This window comes from Hemiscyllium ocellatum, unplaced genomic scaffold (genome assembly GCF_020745735.1).
Source record: "Hemiscyllium ocellatum isolate sHemOce1 unplaced genomic scaffold, sHemOce1.pat.X.cur. scaffold_2386_pat_ctg1, whole genome shotgun sequence".
NCBI lineage: Eukaryota > Metazoa > Chordata > Chondrichthyes > Orectolobiformes > Hemiscylliidae > Hemiscyllium > Hemiscyllium ocellatum.
Genome location: NW_026868074.1, coordinates 17,871 through 41,236, shown reverse-complemented (window position 1 = coordinate 41,236; position 23,366 = coordinate 17,871). Strand labels below are relative to the sequence as shown.

General features: G+C 53.1%; 21 non-coding genes across 21 annotated transcripts; all 21 read left to right on the top strand.

Annotated features, from left to right (window-relative positions):
• Positions 1-239: 239 nt before the first annotated feature.
• On the top strand, positions 240-312 carry trnat-cgu (transfer RNA threonine (anticodon CGU)). The gene has a single exon. It is a non-coding gene; the product is annotated as a tRNA-Thr (tRNA).
• A 766-nt stretch (positions 313-1,078) lies between these two features.
• On the top strand, positions 1,079-1,151 carry trnat-ugu (transfer RNA threonine (anticodon UGU)). The gene has a single exon. It is a non-coding gene; the product is annotated as a tRNA-Thr (tRNA).
• A 982-nt stretch (positions 1,152-2,133) lies between these two features.
• On the top strand, positions 2,134-2,206 carry trnat-cgu (transfer RNA threonine (anticodon CGU)). Its single transcript has one exon. It is a non-coding gene; the product is annotated as a tRNA-Thr (tRNA).
• A 766-nt stretch (positions 2,207-2,972) lies between these two features.
• On the top strand, positions 2,973-3,045 carry trnat-ugu (transfer RNA threonine (anticodon UGU)). The gene has a single exon. It is a non-coding gene; the product is annotated as a tRNA-Thr (tRNA).
• Positions 3,046-4,027: 982 nt separating this feature from the next.
• trnat-cgu (transfer RNA threonine (anticodon CGU)) lies at positions 4,028-4,100 on the top strand. Its single transcript has one exon. It is a non-coding gene; the product is annotated as a tRNA-Thr (tRNA).
• A 1,821-nt stretch (positions 4,101-5,921) lies between these two features.
• On the top strand, positions 5,922-5,994 carry trnat-cgu (transfer RNA threonine (anticodon CGU)). Its single transcript has one exon. It is a non-coding gene; the product is annotated as a tRNA-Thr (tRNA).
• Positions 5,995-7,815: 1,821 nt separating this feature from the next.
• trnat-cgu (transfer RNA threonine (anticodon CGU)) lies at positions 7,816-7,888 on the top strand. The gene has a single exon. It is a non-coding gene; the product is annotated as a tRNA-Thr (tRNA).
• Positions 7,889-8,654: 766 nt separating this feature from the next.
• On the top strand, positions 8,655-8,727 carry trnat-ugu (transfer RNA threonine (anticodon UGU)). The gene has a single exon. It is a non-coding gene; the product is annotated as a tRNA-Thr (tRNA).
• A 982-nt stretch (positions 8,728-9,709) lies between these two features.
• On the top strand, positions 9,710-9,782 carry trnat-cgu (transfer RNA threonine (anticodon CGU)). The gene has a single exon. It is a non-coding gene; the product is annotated as a tRNA-Thr (tRNA).
• Positions 9,783-11,603: 1,821 nt separating this feature from the next.
• trnat-cgu (transfer RNA threonine (anticodon CGU)) lies at positions 11,604-11,676 on the top strand. Its single transcript has one exon. It is a non-coding gene; the product is annotated as a tRNA-Thr (tRNA).
• A 766-nt stretch (positions 11,677-12,442) lies between these two features.
• trnat-ugu (transfer RNA threonine (anticodon UGU)) lies at positions 12,443-12,515 on the top strand. The gene has a single exon. It is a non-coding gene; the product is annotated as a tRNA-Thr (tRNA).
• A 982-nt stretch (positions 12,516-13,497) lies between these two features.
• On the top strand, positions 13,498-13,570 carry trnat-cgu (transfer RNA threonine (anticodon CGU)). The gene has a single exon. It is a non-coding gene; the product is annotated as a tRNA-Thr (tRNA).
• Positions 13,571-14,335: 765 nt separating this feature from the next.
• Positions 14,336-14,408, top strand: trnat-ugu (transfer RNA threonine (anticodon UGU)). Its single transcript has one exon. It is a non-coding gene; the product is annotated as a tRNA-Thr (tRNA).
• A 982-nt stretch (positions 14,409-15,390) lies between these two features.
• trnat-cgu (transfer RNA threonine (anticodon CGU)) lies at positions 15,391-15,463 on the top strand. The gene has a single exon. It is a non-coding gene; the product is annotated as a tRNA-Thr (tRNA).
• A 766-nt stretch (positions 15,464-16,229) lies between these two features.
• trnat-ugu (transfer RNA threonine (anticodon UGU)) lies at positions 16,230-16,302 on the top strand. Its single transcript has one exon. It is a non-coding gene; the product is annotated as a tRNA-Thr (tRNA).
• A 982-nt stretch (positions 16,303-17,284) lies between these two features.
• On the top strand, positions 17,285-17,357 carry trnat-cgu (transfer RNA threonine (anticodon CGU)). The gene has a single exon. It is a non-coding gene; the product is annotated as a tRNA-Thr (tRNA).
• Positions 17,358-18,123: 766 nt separating this feature from the next.
• Positions 18,124-18,196, top strand: trnat-ugu (transfer RNA threonine (anticodon UGU)). Its single transcript has one exon. It is a non-coding gene; the product is annotated as a tRNA-Thr (tRNA).
• A 982-nt stretch (positions 18,197-19,178) lies between these two features.
• On the top strand, positions 19,179-19,251 carry trnat-cgu (transfer RNA threonine (anticodon CGU)). The gene has a single exon. It is a non-coding gene; the product is annotated as a tRNA-Thr (tRNA).
• Positions 19,252-21,072: 1,821 nt separating this feature from the next.
• Positions 21,073-21,145, top strand: trnat-cgu (transfer RNA threonine (anticodon CGU)). The gene has a single exon. It is a non-coding gene; the product is annotated as a tRNA-Thr (tRNA).
• Positions 21,146-21,911: 766 nt separating this feature from the next.
• Positions 21,912-21,984, top strand: trnat-ugu (transfer RNA threonine (anticodon UGU)). Its single transcript has one exon. It is a non-coding gene; the product is annotated as a tRNA-Thr (tRNA).
• Positions 21,985-22,966: 982 nt separating this feature from the next.
• trnat-cgu (transfer RNA threonine (anticodon CGU)) lies at positions 22,967-23,039 on the top strand. The gene has a single exon. It is a non-coding gene; the product is annotated as a tRNA-Thr (tRNA).
• The last annotated feature ends 327 nt before the right edge of the window (positions 23,040-23,366 follow it).

Here is a 23,366-nt window from a genome sequence, read left to right as displayed (position 1 = left end):
CCATTCCGCACACTGCATCGTTGTACATTGAATGCTGACTAATCCATCGAGCCCGCACAATCACCGTACACAATGGGACAATGAAGCATGGCCAATCCCGCAGAAGCTGCACATCTCTGTAACCGGAGCAGCCGGAGCAAACCCACGCGCGCACGGGGAGAGAGAGTGTTCAAACTGTCCAGACGGTGACGCGAGGGCTGTTACCCAATCAGCCAAAGGTTCGCGGCGGCCGCTCGCCCGGCTCCATAGCTCAGCGGTTAGAGCGCTGGTCTCGTAAACCAGAGGGCGTGAGTTCAAATCTCACTGGGGCCTCATCGCATTTATCCTCTTTGCCAGGCCAGCCCGCAGTCAGTTTCAATGTTTGGTATGCGACTGACGAGTACCATGTTCGAATCGCTCAACGCCTGTTTATGGTCCAAGCGGCTTCTGAGGAAGGGCGAGTTTTCACCCCCAAACACCAGAGGTACGCGACGCGCTCCCGAATAACCCTGTTGGACTGAGAGCTGCTACTTTTGTCAAGTTGAGCTTTCCTGCAACTTCTGCTTTTGTCACTTACAGCGTTCAGTTGAAATCCAAAAACTTCTTTGTTCTGCAGGCAAAGAACGGGGCCGTGTGTGTTCACCGATTTCAGTTTGAGATCGCTGACCGATGATGTCTCCCGGTGATTCTCAGATATCACAGGAGCACAGAATCCCTCCAGTTTGGAAACAGTTTGGACTTGTTGGGCTGAAGGGCCTGTTTCCACACTGTCACCAATCTCATATATTCTTATCTCGTCAACACCGACCTGCAGAGAGCAATCTACCCAGGCCCATTCCGCGCACTGCATCATTCTACATTGAATGCTGACTAATCCACCGAGCCCGCACAATCACCGTACACAATGGGACAATGAAGCGTGGCCAATCCCGCAGAAGCTACACTTCTTTGTAAACGGAGCAGCCGGAGCAAACCCACGGGGAGAATGTTCAAACCGTTCAGACGGTGACGCGAGGGTCGATTGGAACCTGTGTCCCAAGCGTTCTGACTCAGCCAGTGTTAACCAGTCAGCCAAGTTCCGCTGAGCGACCTGGCGCCTGGCTCCATAGCTCAGCGGTTAGAGCACTGGTCTTGTAAACCAGAGGTCGTGAGTTCAAATCTCACTGGGGCCTCTCAGTCTTGTGGTATGACGCTGAGGAGCGCTGTGTTCTTCAAATTGCTCCTCGCCCGTTTGTCGTCCAACCGGCTTCTTGGAAGCACGAGCGTCCACCGGCGGGGCGGGTGGCGCTCCTGTTGGACTCATAGCTGCTGCTTTTGGGAATTGATGTCTGAAACGCCTCTCATTTCTCGTCTCCGACCAGGTGAGCAGGTTTTCCTGCAACTTCTTTCTTCTGCAGGCAAAGAACGGGGCTGTGTGTGTTCACCGATTAAAGTTTGAGATCGCTGAACCGATTAAAGTTTGAGATCGCTGACCTCAGTCACTCCAAGCGACCGAATGACCATTCCCAATCATGTCTCCCGGTGATTCTCAGCTATCACAGAAGCATAGAATCCCTCCAGTTTGGAAACAGGCCATTCCGCCCAACTAGCCGCTCAGTGGTTCGCACTGCTGCCTCACAGCACTAGGGACGCAGTCACGATTCCAGCTTTAGGGGACTGTCTGTGTCGTGTTTGCACATTCGCCCAGAGTCTGCGTGGGTTTGCTCCGGTTCGCTCCCACTGTCTAAAGACGTGCAAGTCGTGTGAATTGGCCATTCTAAATTGCCCCTAGTCGTAGGTACATTATTCAGAGAGAAACGGGTCTGGGTGGGTTGATGTGGACTTGTTGGGCTGAAGGGCCTGTTTCCACACTGTCGCCAATCTAATTTATTCTAATCTCGTCAACACCGACCTGCAGAGAGCAGTCTACCCAGACCCATTCCGCACACTGCATCGTTGTACATTGAATGCTGACTAATCCATCGAGCCCGCACAATCACCGTACACAATGGGACAATGAAGCATGGCCAATCCCGCAGAAGCTGCACATCTCTGTAACCGGAGCACCCGGAGCAAACCCACGCGCGCACGGGGAGAGAGAGTGTTCAAACTGTCCAGACGGTGACGCGAGGGCTGTTACCCAATCAGCCAAAGGTTCGCGGCGGCCGCTCGCCCGGCTCCATAGCTCAGCGGTTAGAGCGCTGGTCTCGTAAACCAGAGGGCGTGAGTTCAAATCTCACTGGGGCCTCATCGCATTTATCCTCTTTGCCAGGCCAGCCCGCAGTCAGTTTCAATGTTTGGTATGCGACTGACGAGTACCATGTTCGAATCGCTCAACGCCTGTTTATGGTCCAAGCGGCTTCTGAGGAAGGGCGAGTTTTCACCCCCAAACACCAGAGGTACGCGACGCGCTCCCGAATAACCCTGTTGGACTGAGAGCTGCTACTTTTGTCAAGTTGAGCTTTCCTGCAACTTCTGCTTTTGTCACTTACAGCGTTCAGTTGAAATCCAAAAACTTCTTTGTTCTGCAGGCAAAGAACGGGGCCGTGTGTGTTCACCGATTTCAGTTTGAGATCGCTGACCGATGATGTCTCCCGGTGATTCTCAGATATCACAGGAGCACAGAATCCCTCCAGTTTGGAAACAGTTTGGACTTGTTGGGCTGAAGGGCCTGTTTCCACACTGTCACCAATCTCATATATTCTTATCTCGTCAACACCGACCTGCAGAGAGCAATCTACCCAGGCCCATTCCGCGCACTGCATCATTCTACATTGAATGCTGACTAATCCACCGAGCCCGCACAATCACCGTACACAATGGGACAATGAAGCGTGGCCAATCCCGCAGAAGCTACACTTCTTTGTAAACGGAGCAGCCGGAGCAAACCCACGGGGAGAATGTTCAAACCGTTCAGACGGTGACGCGAGGGTCGATTGGAACCTGTGTCCCAAGCGTTCTGACTCAGCCAGTGTTAACCAGTCAGCCAAGTTCCGCTGAGCGACCTGGCGCCTGGCTCCATAGCTCAGCGGTTAGAGCACTGGTCTTGTAAACCAGAGGTCGTGAGTTCAAATCTCACTGGGGCCTCTCAGTCTTGTGGTATGACGCTGAGGAGCGCTGTGTTCTTCAAATTGCTCCTCGCCCGTTTGTCGTCCAACCGGCTTCTTGGAAGCACGAGCGTCCACCGGCGGGGCGGGTGGCGCTCCTGTTGGACTCATAGCTGCTGCTTTTGGGAATTGATGTCTGAAACGCCTCTCATTTCTCGTCTCCGACCAGGTGAGCAGGTTTTCCTGCAACTTCTTTCTTCTGCAGGCAAAGAACGGGGCTGTGTGTGTTCACCGATTAAAGTTTGAGATCGCTGAACCGATTAAAGTTTGAGATCGCTGACCTCAGTCACTCCAAGCGACCGAATGACCATTCCCAATCATGTCTCCCGGTGATTCTCAGCTATCACAGAAGCATAGAATCCCTCCAGTTTGGAAACAGGCCATTCCGCCCAACTAGCCGCTCAGTGGTTCGCACTGCTGCCTCACAGCACTAGGGACGCAGTCACGATTCCAGCTTTAGGGGACTGTCTGTGTCGTGTTTGCACATTCGCCCAGAGTCTGCGTGGGTTTGCTCCGGTTCGCTCCCACTGTCTAAAGACGTGCAAGTCGTGTGAATTGGCCATTCTAAATTGCCCCTAGTCGTAGGTACATTATTCAGAGAGAAACGGGTCTGGGTGGGTTGATGTGGACTTGTTGGGCTGAAGGGCCTGTTTCCACACTGTCGCCAATCTAATTTATTCTAATCTCGTCAACACCGACCTGCAGAGAGCAGTCTACCCAGACCCATTCCGCACACTGCATCGTTGTACATTGAATGCTGACTAATCCATCGAGCCCGCACAATCACCGTACACAATGGGACAATGAAGCATGGCCAATCCCGCAGAAGCTGCACATCTCTGTAACCGGAGCACCCGGAGCAAACCCACGCGCGCACGGGGAGAGAGAGTGTTCAAACTGTCCAGACGGTGACGCGAGGGCTGTTACCCAATCAGCCAAAGGTTCGCGGCGGCCGCTCGCCCGGCTCCATAGCTCAGCGGTTAGAGCGCTGGTCTCGTAAACCAGAGGGCGTGAGTTCAAATCTCACTGGGGCCTCATCGCATTTATCCTCTTTGCCAGGCCAGCCCGCAGTCAGTTTCAATGTTTGGTATGCGACTGACGAGTACCATGTTCGAATCGCTCAACGCCTGTTTATGGTCCAAGCGGCTTCTGAGGAAGGGCGAGTTTTCACCCCCAAACACCAGAGGTACGCGACGCGCTCCCGAATAACCCTGTTGGACTGAGAGCTGCTACTTTTGTCAAGTTGAGCTTTCCTGCAACTTCTGCTTTTGTCACTTACAGCGTTCAGTTGAAATCCAAAAACTTCTTTGTTCTGCAGGCAAAGAACGGGGCCGTGTGTGTTCACCGATTTCAGTTTGAGATCGCTGACCGATGATGTCTCCCGGTGATTCTCAGATATCACAGGAGCACAGAATCCCTCCAGTTTGGAAACAGTTTGGACTTGTTGGGCTGAAGGGCCTGTTTCCACACTGTCACCAATCTCATATATTCTTATCTCGTCAACACCGACCTGCAGAGAGCAATCTACCCAGGCCCATTCCGCGCACTGCATCATTCTACATTGAATGCTGACTAATCCACCGAGCCCGCACAATCACCGTACACAATGGGACAATGAAGCGTGGCCAATCCCGCAGAAGCTACACTTCTTTGTAAACGGAGCAGCCGGAGCAAACCCACGGGGAGAATGTTCAAACCGTTCAGACGGTGACGCGAGGGTCGATTGGAACCTGTGTCCCAAGCGTTCTGACTCAGCCAGTGTTAACCAGTCAGCCAAGTTCCGCTGAGCGACCTGGCGCCTGGCTCCATAGCTCAGCGGTTAGAGCACTGGTCTTGTAAACCAGAGATCGTGAGTTCAAATCTCACTGGGGCCTCTCAGTCTTGTGGTATGACGCTGAGGAGCGCTGTGTTCTTCAAATTGCTCCTCGCCCGTTTGTCGTCCAACCGGCTTCTTGGAAGCACGAGCGTCCACCGGCGGGGCGGGTGGCGCTCCTGTTGGACTCATAGCTGCTGCTTTTGGGAATTGATGTCTGAAACGCCTCTCATTTCTCGTCTCCGACCAGGTGAGCAGGTTTTCCTGCAACTTCTTTCTTCTGCAGGCAAAGAACGGGGCTGTGTGTGTTCACCGATTAAAGTTTGAGATCGCTGAACCGATTAAAGTTTGAGATCGCTGACCTCAGTCACTCCAAGCGACCGAATGACCATTCCCAATCATGTCTCCCGGTGATTCTCAGCTATCACAGAAGCATAGAATCCCTCCAGTTTGGAAACAGGCCATTCCGCCCAACTAGCCGCTCAGTGGTTCGCACTGCTGCCTCACAGCACTAGGGACGCAGTCACGATTCCAGCTTTAGGGGACTGTCTGTGTCGTGTTTGCACATTCGCCCAGAGTCTGCGTGGGTTTGCTCCGGTTCGCTCCCACTGTCTAAAGACGTGCAAGTCGTGTGAATTGGCCATTCTAAATTGCCCCTAGTCGTAGGTACATTATTCAGAGAGAAACGGGTCTGGGTGGGTTGATGTGGACTTGTTGGGCTGAAGGGCCTGTTTCCACACTGTCGCCAATCTAATTTATTCTAATCTCGTCAACACCGACCTGCAGAGAGCAGTCTACCCAGACCCATTCCGCACACTGCATCGTTGTACATTGAATGCTGACTAATCCATCGAGCCCGCACAATCACCGTACACAATGGGACAATGAAGCATGGCCAATCCCGCAGAAGCTGCACATCTCTGTAACCGGAGCAGCCGGAGCAAACCCACGCGCGCACGGGGAGAGAGAGTGTTCAAACTGTCCAGACGGTGACGCGAGGGCTGTTACCCAATCAGCCAAAGGTTCGCGGCGGCCGCTCGCCCGGCTCCATAGCTCAGCGGTTAGAGCGCTGGTCTCGTAAACCAGAGGGCGTGAGTTCAAATCTCACTGGGGCCTCATCGCATTTATCCTCTTTGCCAGGCCAGCCCGCAGTCAGTTTCAATGTTTGGTATGCGACTGACGAGTACCATGTTCGAATCGCTCAACGCCTGTTTATGGTCCAAGCGGCTTCTGAGGAAGGGCGAGTTTTCACCCCCAAACACCAGAGGTACGCGACGCGCTCCCGAATAACCCTGTTGGACTGAGAGCTGCTACTTTTGTCAAGTTGAGCTTTCCTGCAACTTCTGCTTTTGTCACTTACAGCGTTCAGTTGAAATCCAAAAACTTCTTTGTTCTGCAGGCAAAGAACGGGGCCGTGTGTGTTCACCGATTTCAGTTTGAGATCGCTGACCGATGATGTCTCCCGGTGATTCTCAGATATCACAGGAGCACAGAATCCCTCCAGTTTGGAAACAGTTTGGACTTGTTGGGCTGAAGGGCCTGTTTCCACACTGTCACCAATCTCATATATTCTTATCTCGTCAACACCGACCTGCAGAGAGCAATCTACCCAGGCCCATTCCGCGCACTGCATCATTCTACATTGAATGCTGACTAATCCACCGAGCCCGCACAATCACCGTACACAATGGGACAATGAAGCGTGGCCAATCCCGCAGAAGCTACACTTCTTTGTAAACGGAGCAGCCGGAGCAAACCCACGGGGAGAATGTTCAAACCGTTCAGACGGTGACGCGAGGGTCGATTGGAACCTGTGTCCCAAGCGTTCTGACTCAGCCAGTGTTAACCAGTCAGCCAAGTTCCGCTGAGCGACCTGGCGCCTGGCTCCATAGCTCAGCGGTTAGAGCACTGGTCTTGTAAACCAGAGATCGTGAGTTCAAATCTCACTGGGGCCTCTCAGTCTTGTGGTATGACGCTGAGGAGCGCTGTGTTCTTCAAATTGCTCCTCGCCCGTTTGTCGTCCAACCGGCTTCTTGGAAGCACGAGCGTCCACCGGCGGGGCGGGTGGCGCTCCTGTTGGACTCATAGCTGCTGCTTTTGGGAATTGATGTCTGAAACGCCTCTCATTTCTCGTCTCCGACCAGGTGAGCAGGTTTTCCTGCAACTTCTTTCTTCTGCAGGCAAAGAACGGGGCTGTGTGTGTTCACCGATTAAAGTTTGAGATCGCTGAACCGATTAAAGTTTGAGATCGCTGACCTCAGTCACTCCAAGCGACCGAATGACCATTCCCAATCATGTCTCCCGGTGATTCTCAGCTATCACAGAAGCATAGAATCCCTCCAGTTTGGAAACAGGCCATTCCGCCCAACTAGCCGCTCAGTGGTTCGCACTGCTGCCTCACAGCACTAGGGACGCAGTCACGATTCCAGCTTTAGGGGACTGTCTGTGTCGTGTTTGCACATTCGCCCAGAGTCTGCGTGGGTTTGCTCCGGTTCGCTCCCACTGTCTAAAGACGTGCAAGTCGTGTGAATTGGCCATTCTAAATTGCCCCTAGTCGTAGGTACATTATTCAGAGAGAAACGGGTCTGGGTGGGTTGATGTGGACTTGTTGGGCTGAAGGGCCTGTTTCCACACTGTCGCCAATCTAATTTATTCTAATCTCGTCAACACCGACCTGCAGAGAGCAGTCTACCCAGACCCATTCCGCACACTGCATCGTTGTACATTGAATGCTGACTAATCCATCGAGCCCGCACAATCACCGTACACAATGGGACAATGAAGCATGGCCAATCCCGCAGAAGCTGCACATCTCTGTAACCGGAGCACCCGGAGCAAACCCACGCGCGCACGGGGAGAGAGAGTGTTCAAACTGTCCAGACGGTGACGCGAGGGCTGTTACCCAATCAGCCAAAGGTTCGCGGCGGCCGCTCGCCCGGCTCCATAGCTCAGCGGTTAGAGCGCTGGTCTCGTAAACCAGAGGGCGTGAGTTCAAATCTCACTGGGGCCTCATCGCATTTATCCTCTTTGCCAGGCCAGCCCGCAGTCAGTTTCAATGTTTGGTATGCGACTGACGAGTACCATGTTCGAATCGCTCAACGCCTGTTTATGGTCCAAGCGGCTTCTGAGGAAGGGCGAGTTTTCACCCCCAAACACCAGAGGTACGCGACGCGCTCCCGAATAACCCTGTTGGACTGAGAGCTGCTACTTTTGTCAAGTTGAGCTTTCCTGCAACTTCTGCTTTTGTCACTTACAGCGTTCAGTTGAAATCCAAAAACTTCTTTGTTCTGCAGGCAAAGAACGGGGCCGTGTGTGTTCACCGATTTCAGTTTGAGATCGCTGACCGATGATGTCTCCCGGTGATTCTCAGATATCACAGGAGCACAGAATCCCTCCAGTTTGGAAACAGTTTGGACTTGTTGGGCTGAAGGGCCTGTTTCCACACTGTCACCAATCTCATATATTCTTATCTCGTCAACACCGACCTGCAGAGAGCAATCTACCCAGGCCCATTCCGCGCACTGCATCATTCTACATTGAATGCTGACTAATCCACCGAGCCCGCACAATCACCGTACACAATGGGACAATGAAGCGTGGCCAATCCCGCAGAAGCTACACTTCTTTGTAAACGGAGCAGCCGGAGCAAACCCACGGGGAGAATGTTCAAACCGTTCAGACGGTGACGCGAGGGTCGATTGGAACCTGTGTCCCAAGCGTTCTGACTCAGCCAGTGTTAACCAGTCAGCCAAGTTCCGCTGAGCGACCTGGCGCCTGGCTCCATAGCTCAGCGGTTAGAGCACTGGTCTTGTAAACCAGAGGTCGTGAGTTCAAATCTCACTGGGGCCTCTCAGTCTTGTGGTATGACGCTGAGGAGCGCTGTGTTCTTCAAATTGCTCCTCGCCCGTTTGTCGTCCAACCGGCTTCTTGGAAGCACGAGCGTCCACCGGCGGGGCGGGTGGCGCTCCTGTTGGACTCATAGCTGCTGCTTTTGGGAATTGATGTCTGAAACGCCTCTCATTTCTCGTCTCCGACCAGGTGAGCAGGTTTTCCTGCAACTTCTTTCTTCTGCAGGCAAAGAACGGGGCTGTGTGTGTTCACCGATTAAAGTTTGAGATCGCTGAACCGATTAAAGTTTGAGATCGCTGACCTCAGTCACTCCAAGCGACCGAATGACCATTCCCAATCATGTCTCCCGGTGATTCTCAGCTATCACAGAAGCATAGAATCCCTCCAGTTTGGAAACAGGCCATTCCGCCCAACTAGCCGCTCAGTGGTTCGCACTGCTGCCTCACAGCACTAGGGACGCAGTCACGATTCCAGCTTTAGGGGACTGTCTGTGTCGTGTTTGCACATTCGCCCAGAGTCTGCGTGGGTTTGCTCCGGTTCGCTCCCACTGTCTAAAGACGTGCAAGTCGTGTGAATTGGCCATTCTAAATTGCCCCTAGTCGTAGGTACATTATTCAGAGAGAAACGGGTCTGGGTGGGTTGATGTGGACTTGTTGGGCTGAAGGGCCTGTTTCCACACTGTCGCCAATCTAATTTATTCTAATCTCGTCAACACCGACCTGCAGAGAGCAGTCTACCCAGACCCATTCCGCACACTGCATCGTTGTACATTGAATGCTGACTAATCCATCGAGCCCGCACAATCACCGTACACAATGGGACAATGAAGCATGGCCAATCCCGCAGAAGCTGCACATCTCTGTAACCGGAGCAGCCGGAGCAAACCCACGCGCGCACGGGGAGAGAGAGTGTTCAAACTGTCCAGACGGTGACGCGAGGGCTGTTACCCAATCAGCCAAAGGTTCGCGGCGGCCGCTCGCCCGGCTCCATAGCTCAGCGGTTAGAGCGCTGGTCTCGTAAACCAGAGGGCGTGAGTTCAAATCTCACTGGGGCCTCATCGCATTTATCCTCTTTGCCAGGCCAGCCCGCAGTCAGTTTCAATGTTTGGTATGCGACTGACGAGTACCATGTTCGAATCGCTCAACGCCTGTTTATGGTCCAAGCGGCTTCTGAGGAAGGGCGAGTTTTCACCCCCAAACACCAGAGGTACGCGACGCGCTCCCGAATAACCCTGTTGGACTGAGAGCTGCTACTTTTGTCAAGTTGAGCTTTCCTGCAACTTCTGCTTTTGTCACTTACAGCGTTCAGTTGAAATCCAAAAACTTCTTTGTTCTGCAGGCAAAGAACGGGGCCGTGTGTGTTCACCGATTTCAGTTTGAGATCGCTGACCGATGATGTCTCCCGGTGATTCTCAGATATCACAGGAGCACAGAATCCCTCCAGTTTGGAAACAGTTTGGACTTGTTGGGCTGAAGGGCCTGTTTCCACACTGTCACCAATCTCATATATTCTTATCTCGTCAACACCGACCTGCAGAGAGCAATCTACCCAGGCCCATTCCGCGCACTGCATCATTCTACATTGAATGCTGACTAATCCACCGAGCCCGCACAATCACCGTACACAATGGGACAATGAAGCGTGGCCAATCCCGCAGAAGCTACACTTCTTTGTAAACGGAGCAGCCGGAGCAAACCCACGGGGAGAATGTTCAAACCGTTCAGACGGTGACGCGAGGGTCGATTGGAACCTGTGTCCCAAGCGTTCTGACTCAGCCAGTGTTAACCAGTCAGCCAAGTTCCGCTGAGCGACCTGGCGCCTGGCTCCATAGCTCAGCGGTTAGAGCACTGGTCTTGTAAACCAGAGATCGTGAGTTCAAATCTCACTGGGGCCTCTCAGTCTTGTGGTATGACGCTGAGGAGCGCTGTGTTCTTCAAATTGCTCCTCGCCCGTTTGTCGTCCAACCGGCTTCTTGGAAGCACGAGCGTCCACCGGCGGGGCGGGTGGCGCTCCTGTTGGACTCATAGCTGCTGCTTTTGGGAATTGATGTCTGAAACGCCTCTCATTTCTCGTCTCCGACCAGGTGAGCAGGTTTTCCTGCAACTTCTTTCTTCTGCAGGCAAAGAACGGGGCTGTGTGTGTTCACCGATTAAAGTTTGAGATCGCTGAACCGATTAAAGTTTGAGATCGCTGACCTCAGTCACTCCAAGCGACCGAATGACCATTCCCAATCATGTCTCCCGGTGATTCTCAGCTATCACAGAAGCATAGAATCCCTCCAGTTTGGAAACAGGCCATTCCGCCCAACTAGCCGCTCAGTGGTTCGCACTGCTGCCTCACAGCACTAGGGACGCAGTCACGATTCCAGCTTTAGGGGACTGTCTGTGTCGTGTTTGCACATTCGCCCAGAGTCTGCGTGGGTTTGCTCCGGTTCGCTCCCACTGTCTAAAGACGTGCAAGTCGTGTGAATTGGCCATTCTAAATTGCCCCTAGTCGTAGGTACATTATTCAGAGAGAAACGGGTCTGGTGGGTTGATGTGGACTTGTTGGGCTGAAGGGCCTGTTTCCACACTGTCGCCAATCTAATTTATTCTAATCTCGTCAACACCGACCTGCAGAGAGCAGTCTACCCAGACCCATTCCGCACACTGCATCGTTGTACATTGAATGCTGACTAATCCATCGAGCCCGCACAATCACCGTACACAATGGGACAATGAAGCATGGCCAATCCCCGCAGAAGCTGCACATCTCTGTAACCGGAGCACCCGGAGCAAACCCACGCGCGCACGGGGAGAGAGAGTGTTCAAACTGTCCAGACGGTGACGCGAGGGCTGTTACCCAATCAGCCAAAGGTTCGCGGCGGCCGCTCGCCCGGCTCCATAGCTCAGCGGTTAGAGCGCTGGTCTCGTAAACCAGAGGGCGTGAGTTCAAATCTCACTGGGGCCTCATCGCATTTATCCTCTTTGCCAGGCCAGCCCGCAGTCAGTTTCAATGTTTGGTATGCGACTGACGAGTACCATGTTCGAATCGCTCAACGCCTGTTTATGGTCCAAGCGGCTTCTGAGGAAGGGCGAGTTTTCACCCCCAAACACCAGAGGTACGCGACGCGCTCCCGAATAACCCTGTTGGACTGAGAGCTGCTACTTTTGTCAAGTTGAGCTTTCCTGCAACTTCTGCTTTTGTCACTTACAGCGTTCAGTTGAAATCCAAAAACTTCTTTGTTCTGCAGGCAAAGAACGGGGCCGTGTGTGTTCACCGATTTCAGTTTGAGATCGCTGACCGATGATGTCTCCCGGTGATTCTCAGATATCACAGGAGCACAGAATCCCTCCAGTTTGGAAACAGTTTGGACTTGTTGGGCTGAAGGGCCTGTTTCCACACTGTCACCAATCTCATATATTCTTATCTCGTCAACACCGACCTGCAGAGAGCAATCTACCCAGGCCCATTCCGCGCACTGCATCATTCTACATTGAATGCTGACTAATCCACCGAGCCCGCACAATCACCGTACACAATGGGACAATGAAGCGTGGCCAATCCCGCAGAAGCTACACTTCTTTGTAAACGGAGCAGCCGGAGCAAACCCACGGGGAGAATGTTCAAACCGTTCAGACGGTGACGCGAGGGTCGATTGGAACCTGTGTCCCAAGCGTTCTGACTCAGCCAGTGTTAACCAGTCAGCCAAGTTCCGCTGAGCGACCTGGCGCCTGGCTCCATAGCTCAGCGGTTAGAGCACTGGTCTTGTAAACCAGAGGTCGTGAGTTCAAATCTCACTGGGGCCTCTCAGTCTTGTGGTATGACGCTGAGGAGCGCTGTGTTCTTCAAATTGCTCCTCGCCCGTTTGTCGTCCAACCGGCTTCTTGGAAGCACGAGCGTCCACCGGCGGGGCGGGTGGCGCTCCTGTTGGACTCATAGCTGCTGCTTTTGGGAATTGATGTCTGAAACGCCTCTCATTTCTCGTCTCCGACCAGGTGAGCAGGTTTTCCTGCAACTTCTTTCTTCTGCAGGCAAAGAACGGGGCTGTGTGTGTTCACCGATTAAAGTTTGAGATCGCTGAACCGATTAAAGTTTGAGATCGCTGACCTCAGTCACTCCAAGCGACCGAATGACCATTCCCAATCATGTCTCCCGGTGATTCTCAGCTATCACAGAAGCATAGAATCCCTCCAGTTTGGAAACAGGCCATTCCGCCCAACTAGCCGCTCAGTGGTTCGCACTGCTGCCTCACAGCACTAGGGACGCAGTCACGATTCCAGCTTTAGGGGACTGTCTGTGTCGTGTTTGCACATTCGCCCAGAGTCTGCGTGGGTTTGCTCCGGTTCGCTCCCACTGTCTAAAGACGTGCAAGTCGTGTGAATTGGCCATTCTAAATTGCCCCTAGTCGTAGGTACATTATTCAGAGAGAAACGGGTCTGGGTGGGTTGATGTGGACTTGTTGGGCTGAAGGGCCTGTTTCCACACTGTCGCCAATCTAATTTATTCTAATCTCGTCAACACCGACCTGCAGAGAGCAGTCTACCCAGACCCATTCCGCACACTGCATCGTTGTACATTGAATGCTGACTAATCCATCGAGCCCGCACAATCACCGTACACAATGGGACAATGAAGCATGGCCAATCCCGCAGAAGCTGCACATCTCTGTAACCGGAGCACCCGGAGCAAACCCACGCGCGCACGGGGAGAGAGAGTGTTCAAACTGTCCAGACGGTGACGCGAGGGCTGTTACCCAATCAGCCAAAGGTTCGCGGCGGCCGCTCGCCCGGCTCCATAGCTCAGCGGTTAGAGCGCTGGTCTCGTAAACCAGAGGGCGTGAGTTCAAATCTCACTGGGGCCTCATCGCATTTATCCTCTTTGCCAGGCCAGCCCGCAGTCAGTTTCAATGTTTGGTATGCGACTGACGAGTACCATGTTCGAATCGCTCAACGCCTGTTTATGGTCCAAGCGGCTTCTGAGGAAGGGCGAGTTTTCACCCCCAAACACCAGAGGTACGCGACGCGCTCCCGAATAACCCTGTTGGACTGAGAGCTGCTACTTTTGTCAAGTTGAGCTTTCCTGCAACTTCTGCTTTTGTCACTTACAGCGTTCAGTTGAAATCCAAAAACTTCTTTGTTCTGCAGGCAAAGAACGGGGCCGTGTGTGTTCACCGATTTCAGTTTGAGATCGCTGACCGATGATGTCTCCCGGTGATTCTCAGATATCACAGGAGCACAGAATCCCTCCAGTTTGGAAACAGTTTGGACTTGTTGGGCTGAAGGGCCTGTTTCCACACTGTCACCAATCTCATATATTCTTATCTCGTCAACACCGACCTGCAGAGAGCAATCTACCAGGCCCATTCCGCGCACTGCATCATTCTACATTGAATGCTGACTAATCCACCGAGCCCGCACAATCACCGTACACAATGGGACAATGAAGCGTGGCCAATCCCGCAGAAGCTACACTTCTTTGTAAACGGAGCAGCCGGAGCAAACCCACGGGGAGAATGTTCAAACCGTTCAGACGGTGACGCGAGGGTCGATTGGAACCTGTGTCCCAAGCGTTCTGACTCAGCCAGTGTTAACCAGTCAGCCAAGTTCCGCTGAGCGACCTGGCGCCTGGCTCCATAGCTCAGCGGTTAGAGCACTGGTCTTGTAAACCAGAGGTCGTGAGTTCAAATCTCACTGGGGCCTCTCAGTCTTGTGGTATGACGCTGAGGAGCGCTGTGTTCTTCAAATTGCTCCTCGCCCGTTTGTCGTCCAACCGGCTTCTTGGAAGCACGAGCGTCCACCGGCGGGGCGGGTGGCGCTCCTGTTGGACTCATAGCTGCTGCTTTTGGGAATTGATGTCTGAAACGCCTCTCATTTCTCGTCTCCGACCAGGTGAGCAGGTTTTCCTGCAACTTCTTTCTTCTGCAGGCAAAGAACGGGGCTGTGTGTGTTCACCGATTAAAGTTTGAGATCGCTGAACCGATTAAAGTTTGAGATCGCTGACCTCAGTCACTCCAAGCGACCGAATGACCATTCCCAATCATGTCTCCCGGTGATTCTCAGCTATCACAGAAGCATAGAATCCCTCCAGTTTGGAAACAGGCCATTCCGCCCAACTAGCCGCTCAGTGGTTCGCACTGCTGCCTCACAGCACTAGGGACGCAGTCACGATTCCAGCTTTAGGGGACTGTCTGTGTCGTGTTTGCACATTCGCCCAGAGTCTGCGTGGGTTTGCTCCGGTTCGCTCCCACTGTCTAAAGACGTGCAAGTCGTGTGAATTGGCCATTCTAAATTGCCCCTAGTCGTAGGTACATTATTCAGAGAGAAACGGGTCTGGGTGGGTTGATGTGGACTTGTTGGGCTGAAGGGCCTGTTTCCACACTGTCGCCAATCTAATTTATTCTAATCTCGTCAACACCGACCTGCAGAGAGCAGTCTACCCAGACCCATTCCGCACACTGCATCGTTGTACATTGAATGCTGACTAATCCATCGAGCCCGCACAATCACCGTACACAATGGGACAATGAAGCATGGCCAATCCCGCAGAAGCTGCACATCTCTGTAACCGGAGCACCCGGAGCAAACCCACGCGCGCACGGGGAGAGAGAGTGTTCAAACTGTCCAGACGGTGACGCGAGGGCTGTTACCCAATCAGCCAAAGGTTCGCGGCGGCCGCTCGCCCGGCTCCATAGCTCAGCGGTTAGAGCGCTGGTCTCGTAAACCAGAGGGCGTGAGTTCAAATCTCACTGGGGCCTCATCGCATTTATCCTCTTTGCCAGGCCAGCCCGCAGTCAGTTTCAATGTTTGGTATGCGACTGACGAGTACCATGTTCGAATCGCTCAACGCCTGTTTATGGTCCAAGCGGCTTCTGAGGAAGGGCGAGTTTTCACCCCCAAACACCAGAGGTACGCGACGCGCTCCCGAATAACCCTGTTGGACTGAGAGCTGCTACTTTTGTCAAGTTGAGCTTTCCTGCAACTTCTGCTTTTGTCACTTACAGCGTTCAGTTGAAATCCAAAAACTTCTTTGTTCTGCAGGCAAAGAACGGGGCCGTGTGTGTTCACCGATTTCAGTTTGAGATCGCTGACCGATGATGTCTCCCGGTGATTCTCAGATATCACAGGAGCACAGAATCCCTCCAGTTTGGAAACAGTTTGGACTTGTTGGGCTGAAGGGCCTGTTTCCACACTGTCACCAATCTCATATATTCTTATCTCGTCAACACCGACCTGCAGAGAGCAATCTACCCAGGCCCATTCCGCGCACTGCATCATTCTACATTGAATGCTGACTAATCCACCGAGCCCGCACAATCACCGTACACAATGGGACAATGAAGCGTGGCCAATCCCGCAGAAGCTACACTTCTTTGTAAACGGAGCAGCCGGAGCAAACCCACGGGGAGAATGTTCAAACCGTTCAGACGGTGACGCGAGGGTCGATTGGAACCTGTGTCCCAAGCGTTCTGACTCAGCCAGTGTTAACCAGTCAGCCAAGTTCCGCTGAGCGACCTGGCGCCTGGCTCCATAGCTCAGCGGTTAGAGCACTGGTCTTGTAAACCAGAGGTCGTGAGTTCAAATCTCACTGGGGCCTCTCAGTCTTGTGGTATGACGCTGAGGAGCGCTGTGTTCTTCAAATTGCTCCTCGCCCGTTTGTCGTCCAACCGGCTTCTTGGAAGCACGAGCGTCCACCGGCGGGGCGGGTGGCGCTCCTGTTGGACTCATAGCTGCTGCTTTTGGGAATTGATGTCTGAAACGCCTCTCATTTCTCGTCTCCGACCAGGTGAGCAGGTTTTCCTGCAACTTCTTTCTTCTGCAGGCAAAGAACGGGGCTGTGTGTGTTCACCGATTAAAGTTTGAGATCGCTGAACCGATTAAAGTTTGAGATCGCTGACCTCAGTCACTCCAAGCGACCGAATGACCATTCCCAATCATGTCTCCCGGTGATTCTCAGCTATCACAGAAGCATAGAATCCCTCCAGTTTGGAAACAGGCCATTCCGCCCAACTAGCCGCTCAGTGGTTCGCACTGCTGCCTCACAGCACTAGGGACGCAGTCACGATTCCAGCTTTAGGGGACTGTCTGTGTCGTGTTTGCACATTCGCCCAGAGTCTGCGTGGGTTTGCTCCGGTTCGCTCCCACTGTCTAAAGACGTGCAAGTCGTGTGAATTGGCCATTCTAAATTGCCCCTAGTCGTAGGTACATTATTCAGAGAGAAACGGGTCTGGGTGGGTTGATGTGGACTTGTTGGGCTGAAGGGCCTGTTTCCACACTGTCGCCAATCTAATTTATTCTAATCTCGTCAACACCGACCTGCAGAGAGCAGTCTACCCAGACCCATTCCGCACACTGCATCGTTGTACATTGAATGCTGACTAATCCATCGAGCCCGCACAATCACCGTACACAATGGGACAATGAAGCATGGCCAATCCCGCAGAAGCTGCACATCTCTGTAACCGGAGCACCCGGAGCAAACCCACGCGCGCACGGGGAGAGAGAGTGTTCAAACTGTCCAGACGGTGACGCGAGGGCTGTTACCCAATCAGCCAAAGGTTCGCGGCGGCCGCTCGCCCGGCTCCATAGCTCAGCGGTTAGAGCGCTGGTCTCGTAAACCAGAGGGCGTGAGTTCAAATCTCACTGGGGCCTCATCGCATTTATCCTCTTTGCCAGGCCAGCCCGCAGTCAGTTTCAATGTTTGGTATGCGACTGACGAGTACCATGTTCGAATCGCTCAACGCCTGTTTATGGTCCAAGCGGCTTCTGAGGAAGGGCGAGTTTTCACCCCCAAACACCAGAGGTACGCGACGCGCTCCCGAATAACCCTGTTGGACTGAGAGCTGCTACTTTTGTCAAGTTGAGCTTTCCTGCAACTTCTGCTTTTGTCACTTACAGCGTTCAGTTGAAATCCAAAAACTTCTTTGTTCTGCAGGCAAAGAACGGGGCCGTGTGTGTTCACCGATTTCAGTTTGAGATCGCTGACCGATGATGTCTCCCGGTGATTCTCAGATATCACAGGAGCACAGAATCCCTCCAGTTTGGAAACAGTTTGGACTTGTTGGGCTGAAGGGCCTGTTTCCACACTGTCACCAATCTCATATATTCTTATCTCGTCAACACCGACCTGCAGAGAGCAATCTACCCAGGCCCATTCCGCGCACTGCATCATTCTACATTGAATGCTGACTAATCCACCGAGCCCGCACAATCACCGTACACAATGGGACAATGAAGCGTGGCCAATCCCGCAGAAGCTACACTTCTTTGTAAACGGAGCAGCCGGAGCAAACCCACGGGGAGAATGTTCAAACCGTTCAGACGGTGACGCGAGGGTCGATTGGAACCTGTGTCCCAAGCGTTCTGACTCAGCCAGTGTTAACCAGTCAGCCAAGTTCCGCTGAGCGACCTGGCGCCTGGCTCCATAGCTCAGCGGTTAGAGCACTGGTCTTGTAAACCAGAGGTCGTGAGTTCAAATCTCACTGGGGCCTCTCAGTCTTGTGGTATGACGCTGAGGAGCGCTGTGTTCTTCAAATTGCTCCTCGCCCGTTTGTCGTCCAACCGGCTTCTTGGAAGCACGAGCGTCCACCGGCGGGGCGGGTGGCGCTCCTGTTGGACTCATAGCTGCTGCTTTTGGGAATTGATGTCTGAAACGCCTCTCATTTCTCGTCTCCGACCAGGTGAGCAGGTTTTCCTGCAACTTCTTTCTTCTGCAGGCAAAGAACGGGGCTGTGTGTGTTCACCGATTAAAGTTTGAGATCGCTGAACCGATTAAAGTTTGAGATCGCTGACCTCAGTCACTCCAAGCGACCGAATGACCATTCCCAATCATGTCTCCCGGTGATTCTCAGCTATCACAGAAGCATAGAATCCCTCCAGTTTGGAAACAGGCCATTCCGCCCAACTAGCCGCTCAGTGGTTCGCACTGCTGCCTCACAGCACTAGGGACGCAGTCACGATTCCAGCTTTAGGGGACTGTCTGTGTCGTGTTTGCACATTCGCCCAGAGTCTGCGTGGGTTTGCTCCGGTTCGCTCCCACTGTCTAAAGACGTGCAAGTCGTGTGAATTGGCCATTCTAAATTGCCCCTAGTCGTAGGTACATTATTCAGAGAGAAACGGGTCTGGGTGGGTTGATGTGGACTTGTTGGGCTGAAGGGCCTGTTTCCACACTGTCGCCAATCTAATTTATTCTAATCTCGTCAACACCGACCTGCAGAGAGCAGTCTACCCAGACCCATTCCGCACACTGCATCGTTGTACATTGAATGCTGACTAATCCATCGAGCCCGCACAATCACCGTACACAATGGGACAATGAAGCATGGCCAATCCCGCAGAAGCTGCACATCTCTGTAACCGGAGCAGCCGGAGCAAACCCACGCGCGCACGGGGAGAGAGAGTGTTCAAACTGTCCAGACGGTGACGCGAGGGCTGTTACCCAATCAGCCAAAGGTTCGCGGCGGCCGCTCGCCCGGCTCCATAGCTCAGCGGTTAGAGCGCTGGTCTCGTAAACCAGAGGGCGTGAGTTCAAATCTCACTGGGGCCTCATCGCATTTATCCTCTTTGCCAGGCCAGCCCGCAGTCAGTTTCAATGTTTGGTATGCGACTGACGAGTACCATGTTCGAATCGCTCAACGCCTGTTTATGGTCCAAGCGGCTTCTGAGGAAGGGCGAGTTTTCACCCCCAAACACCAGAGGTACGCGACGCGCTCCCGAATAACCCTGTTGGACTGAGAGCTGCTACTTTTGTCAAGTTGAGCTTTCCTGCAACTTCTGCTTTTGTCACTTACAGCGTTCAGTTGAAATCCAAAAACTTCTTTGTTCTGCAGGCAAAGAACGGGGCCGTGTGTGTTCACCGATTTCAGTTTGAGATCGCTGACCGATGATGTCTCCCGGTGATTCTCAGATATCACAGGAGCACAGAATCCCTCCAGTTTGGAAACAGTTTGGACTTGTTGGGCTGAAGGGCCTGTTTCCACACTGTCACCAATCTCATATATTCTTATCTCGTCAACACCGACCTGCAGAGAGCAATCTACCCAGGCCCATTCCGCGCACTGCATCATTCTACATTGAATGCTGACTAATCCACCGAGCCCGCACAATCACCGTACACAATGGGACAATGAAGCGTGGCCAATCCCGCAGAAGCTACACTTCTTTGTAAACGGAGCAGCCGGAGCAAACCCACGGGGAGAATGTTCAAACCGTTCAGACGGTGACGCGAGGGTCGATTGGAACCTGTGTCCCAAGCGTTCTGACTCAGCCAGTGTTAACCAGTCAGCCAAGTTCCGCTGAGCGACCTGGCGCCTGGCTCCATAGCTCAGCGGTTAGAGCACTGGTCTTGTAAACCAGAGATCGTGAGTTCAAATCTCACTGGGGCCTCTCAGTCTTGTGGTATGACGCTGAGGAGCGCTGTGTTCTTCAAATTGCTCCTCGCCCGTTTGTCGTCCAACCGGCTTCTTGGAAGCACGAGCGTCCACCGGCGGGGCGGGTGGCGCTCCTGTTGGACTCATAGCTGCTGCTTTTGGGAATTGATGTCTGAAACGCCTCTCATTTCTCGTCTCCGACCAGGTGAGCAGGTTTTCCTGCAACTTCTTTCTTCTGCAGGCAAAGAACGGGGCTGTGTGTGTTCACCGATTAAAGTTTGAGATCGCTGAACCGATTAAAGTTTGAGATCGCTGACCTCAGTCACTCCAAGCGACCGAATGACCATTCCCAATCATGTCTCCCGGTGATTCTCAGCTATCACAGAAGCATAGAATCCCTCCAGTTTGGAAACAGGCCATTCCGCCCAACTAGCCGCTCAGTGGTTCGCACTGCTGCCTCACAGCACTAGGGACGCAGTCACGATTCCAGCTTTAGGGGACTGTCTGTGTCGTGTTTGCACATTCGCCCAGAGTCTGCGTGGGTTTGCTCCGGTTCGCTCCCACTGTCTAAAGACGTGCAAGTCGTGTGAATTGGCCATTCTAAATTGCCCCTAGTCGTAGGTACATTATTCAGAGAGAAACGGGTCTGGGTGGGTTGATGTGGACTTGTTGGGCTGAAGGGCCTGTTTCCACACTGTCGCCAATCTAATTTATTCTAATCTCGTCAACACCGACCTGCAGAGAGCAGTCTACCCAGACCCATTCCGCACACTGCATCGTTGTACATTGAATGCTGACTAATCCATCGAGCCCGCACAATCACCGTACACAATGGGACAATGAAGCATGGCCAATCCCGCAGAAGCTGCACATCTCTGTAACCGGAGCAGCCGGAGCAAACCCACGCGCGCACGGGGAGAGAGAGTGTTCAAACTGTCCAGACGGTGACGCGAGGGCTGTTACCCAATCAGCCAAAGGTTCGCGGCGGCCGCTCGCCCGGCTCCATAGCTCAGCGGTTAGAGCGCTGGTCTCGTAAACCAGAGGGCGTGAGTTCAAATCTCACTGGGGCCTCATCGCATTTATCCTCTTTGCCAGGCCAGCCCGCAGTCAGTTTCAATGTTTGGTATGCGACTGACGAGTACCATGTTCGAATCGCTCAACGCCTGTTTATGGTCCAAGCGGCTTCTGAGGAAGGGCGAGTTTTCACCCCCAAACACCAGAGGTACGCGACGCGCTCCCGAATAACCCTGTTGGACTGAGAGCTGCTACTTTTGTCAAGTTGAGCTTTCCTGCAACTTCTGCTTTTGTCACTTACAGCGTTCAGTTGAAATCCAAAAACTTCTTTGTTCTGCAGGCAAAGAACGGGGCCGTGTGTGTTCACCGATTTCAGTTTGAGATCGCTGACCGATGATGTCTCCCGGTGATTCTCAGATATCACAGGAGCACAGAATCCCTCCAGTTTGGAAACAGTTTGGACTTGTTGGGCTGAAGGGCCTGTTTCCACACTGTCACCAATCTCATATATTCTTATCTCGTCAACACCGACCTGCAGAGAGCAATCTACCCAGGCCCATTCCGCGCACTGCATCATTCTACATTGAATGCTGACTAATCCACCGAGCCCGCACAATCACCGTACACAATGGGACAATGAAGCGTGGCCAATCCCGCAGAAGCTACACTTCTTTGTAAACGGAGCAGCCGGAGCAAACCCACGGGGAGAATGTTCAAACCGTTCAGACGGTGACGCGAGGGTCGATTGGAACCTGTGTCCCAAGCGTTCTGACTCAGCCAGTGTTAACCAGTCAGCCAAGTTCCGCTGAGCGACCTGGCGCCTGGCTCCATAGCTCAGCGGTTAGAGCACTGGTCTTGTAAACCAGAGGTCGTGAGTTCAAATCTCACTGGGGCCTCTCAGTCTTGTGGTATGACGCTGAGGAGCGCTGTGTTCTTCAAATTGCTCCTCGCCCGTTTGTCGTCCAACCGGCTTCTTGGAAGCACGAGCGTCCACCGGCGGGGCGGGTGGCGCTCCTGTTGGACTCATAGCTGCTGCTTTTGGGAATTGATGTCTGAAACGCCTCTCATTTCTCGTCTCCGACCAGGTGAGCAGGTTTTCCTGCAACTTCTTTCTTCTGCAGGCAAAGAACGGGGCTGTGTGTGTTCACCGATTAAAGTTTGAGATCGCTGAACCGATTAAAGTTTGAGATCGCTGACCTCAGTCACTCCAAGCGACCGAATGACCATTCCCAATCATGTCTCCCGGTGATTCTCAGCTATCACAGAAGCATAGAATCCCTCCAGTTTGGAAACAGGCCATTCCGCCCAACTAGCCGCTCAGTGGTTCGCACTGCTGCCTCACAGCACTAGGGACGCAGTCACGATTCCAGCTTTAGGGGACTGTCTGTGTCGTGTTTGCACATTCGCCCAGAGTCTGCGTGGGTTTGCTCCGGTTCGCTCCCACTGTCTAAAGACGTGCAAGTCGTGTGAATTGGCCATTCTAAATTGCCCCTAGTCGTAGGTACATTATTCAGAGAGAAACGGGTCTGGGTGGGTTGATGTGGACTTGTTGGGCTGAAGGGCCTGTTTCCACACTGTCGCCAATCTAATTTATTCTAATCTCGTCAACACCGACCTGCAGAGAGCAGTCTACCCAGACCCATTCCGCACACTGCATCGTTGTACATTGAATGCTGACTAATCCATCGAGCCCGCACAATCACCGTACACAATGGGACAATGAAGCATGGCCAATCCCGCAGAAGCTGCACATCTCTGTAACCGGAGCAGCCGGAGCAAACCCACGCGCGCACGGGGAGAGAGAGTGTTCAAACTGTCCAGACGGTGACGCGAGGGCTGTTACCCAATCAGCCAAAGGTTCGCGGCGGCCGCTCGCCCGGCTCCATAGCTCAGCGGTTAGAGCGCTGGTCTCGTAAACCAGAGGGCGTGAGTTCAAATCTCACTGGGGCCTCATCGCATTTATCCTCTTTGCCAGGCCAGCCCGCAGTCAGTTTCAATGTTTGGTATGCGACTGACGAGTACCATGTTCGAATCGCTCAACGCCTGTTTATGGTCCAAGCGGCTTCTGAGGAAGGGCGAGTTTTCACCCCCAAACACCAGAGGTACGCGACGCGCTCCCGAATAACCCTGTTGGACTGAGAGCTGCTACTTTTGTCAAGTTGAGCTTTCCTGCAACTTCTGCTTTTGTCACTTACAGCGTTCAGTTGAAATCCAAAAACTTCTTTGTTCTGCAGGCAAAGAACGGGGCCGTGTGTGTTCACCGATTTCAGTTTGAGAT